The sequence below is a fragment of the Schistocerca piceifrons genome, chromosome 8 (genome assembly GCF_021461385.2).
Source record: "Schistocerca piceifrons isolate TAMUIC-IGC-003096 chromosome 8, iqSchPice1.1, whole genome shotgun sequence".
In the NCBI taxonomy this organism is placed as follows: Eukaryota; Metazoa; Arthropoda; class Insecta; order Orthoptera; family Acrididae; genus Schistocerca; species Schistocerca piceifrons.
Window position 1 is genome coordinate 376,443,612 of NC_060145.1, and position 2,723 is coordinate 376,446,334.

Consider the following 2,723-nt stretch of genomic DNA (forward strand, 5'->3'; position numbering starts at 1 on the left):
AAAGCAATGGTCCCATAACAATCTCCTGTGGCACGCCAGTGATTACTTTAACGCCTGTAGACGTCTCTCCATTGAGAACAACATGCTGTGTTCTGTTTGCTAAAAACTCTTCAATCCAGCCACACAGCTGGTCTGATATTCCGCAGGCTCTTACTTTGTTTATCAGGCGACTGTGCCGACCTGTATCGAACGCCTTACGGCAGTGAAGGGAAATGTCATCAACCTAGGAGCCCGTATCTAATATTTTCTGGGTCTCATGAACAAATAAAGCGAGTTGGGTCTCACACGATCGCTGTTCCTGGAATCCATGTTGATTCCCACAGAGTAGATTCTGGGTTTCCAGAAATGACATGATACTCGAGCAGAAAACGTGTTATAAAATTCTATAACAGATCGACGTCAGAGATATAGGCCTATAGTTTTGCGCATCTGCTCGACGACCTTTCTTGGAATCTGGGACTACCTGTGGTCTTTCCCAATCATTTAGAACCTTTCGTTCCTCTAGAGACTTGCAGTACACGGCTGTTAGAACGAGGGCAAGTTCTTTCGCGTACTATGTGTAGAATCGAATTGGTATCTCGTCAGGTCCAGTGGACATTCCTCTTTTGAGTGATTTCAGTTGCTTTTCTATTCTTTGGACACTTATTTCGATGTCAGCCATTTTATCGTTCGTGCGGGGATTTAGAGAAGGAACTGCAGTGCGGTCTTTCTCTGCGAAACAGATTTGGAAAAATGTGTTAAGTATTTCAGCTTCATGCGTGTCATCCTCCGTTTCAACGCCATTATCATCCCAGAGTGTCTGGATATGCTGTTTCGATCCACTTACTGATTTAACGTAAGACCAGAACTTCCTAGGATTTTCTGTCTAGTCGGTACATAGAATTTTACTTTTCGAATTCACTGAACGCTTCACGCATAGCCCTCCTTACGCTAACTTTGACATCGTTTAGCTTCTGTTTGTCTGAGAGGTTCGACATGAATATTTTTTGGACATAATCGAGAGGTAAGTCCGTGCACTAAATCTTGCTCCAGAAACGCTTTCACGATTGTGAACGGCTATAGAGGCAGCATAGATCATTGTTTCTGCAGTGAACTTCCAACGTTTTGTTGAGTACCCGTCACGTCGAGTTGCTGCAGTATGCTGAGCAAAAGGAGGTCAAACACAAGTCTAGGAGCATACAAGGCGAGTTCGACAAGGCTGCCGCCGCGTTACAACCCCACGTGAAGATCGATGTCTGGCCATTTCTGCGTTGCGATCTAGTACGAATACCGCCAGAGCAGTGCAAGACGGTCTCAGAAGGGCCACTATAGCCGATGTGGCCGATTATACTGTAATGAACAGGTTACGAGAAAGGACCTTACGGCCCAGATTTACTGTTCGTGTCGCCTGCTCGACATGATAACATCTTACAGCTCGCCTTCAGTTCTCCCGTTCCAGTGTCAACTGGCTACTTCGTCACTGGCGAAACGTGTTATTCACAGAAGAGTCCAGATACCATGTGGCGCAAGGTGACGGCCGTGTTCGTATGCGCAGACCCTTGGTGAGCGGCACCTGCCAAATGTTATCCTGAAAACGATAGATTTCTAAGGTTTTTTGAAGCTGTAGGGAGACTTCTGTGTTGACGGCCATACGAATCTTGTCGTTGCCCATGGTCGCCTTACCGCCAGGCAGTGCATCGAACAGATCCTGTTGGACCATGTGGTGGCTGTTGCATACGCTGGTGGCCCAAAATTCCTTCTAATTCCAGGGCTTAGGTGGCGGGCGTCAGCAGGGATATGTTCCGAAGCTTTGGTATTGAAGCAATGGAGTGGCCGGCGGTGAGTCTCCACCCAAACTCCATCGCGCATAGGCGAGACACGCTTGACGGACGTGTTCGTGGTCTTCCTTTCCACCATAGACTCTCCAAGAACTCTCATGGTCTGCCATTGAAGAATGGGAACGGGTACCACAGAGTGACCTCCGAAGACTTACGCGGAGCATGCCACCATGTAGGCGTAAGGTAGTGATAAACGCTCACTGAAGGCATGTACGTTATTTCAGCTCTCAGAGTCCAACGAAAAGCACCCAGGACGACAGCATAAATGATTGTTTACACTTTGTTTTCGACACCGGCAGGACATTTCAGTTCTGTTTATATAAACGGTAGAGGATGTAATGATATTTCGTTCCGCACTTAAGGGGGGATGTTGATAAAAACACACACTGTTTCAAAAAAGCACCAAATTCATAGTTTTGGAGATATGGCAATCAAATTTTCTACCACGCATTACATGAGGGTAACACATTTACATATAAAATCCTTTGATTATATATATTAACCATTTTTAGAATGAAATGTGAAGTTTTATTTTCAAAAAATAATCTATGATCGCTTTTCTCAGAAAGTATTCAAGAGATTTCTATAAAAAATTCTCTGTTTCATCTCTTTATATATTGTAAGTTTCTCTCATGAGGTTTTTGGGATAGGTCAAATAATTCCACAAGTACAATTTTAAATTCATGAAAAATTCCAAGCACTTTGCCCCACATCTCAGATTGCAATCAGAATTTCAAAATTCGCTCTTGAGACAAACGTTTATTTGGTTTACAGAAATATGTGTATCAAATTTCATAATTCTAGCATTCATAGAATCTGAGGGAAAGGTAAATAAACTTTAAAAAAACAAACTTTTCAGGAAACGCAATTTAAAGTTCAACCTAACTTTTTCCTTATGTTACTTCT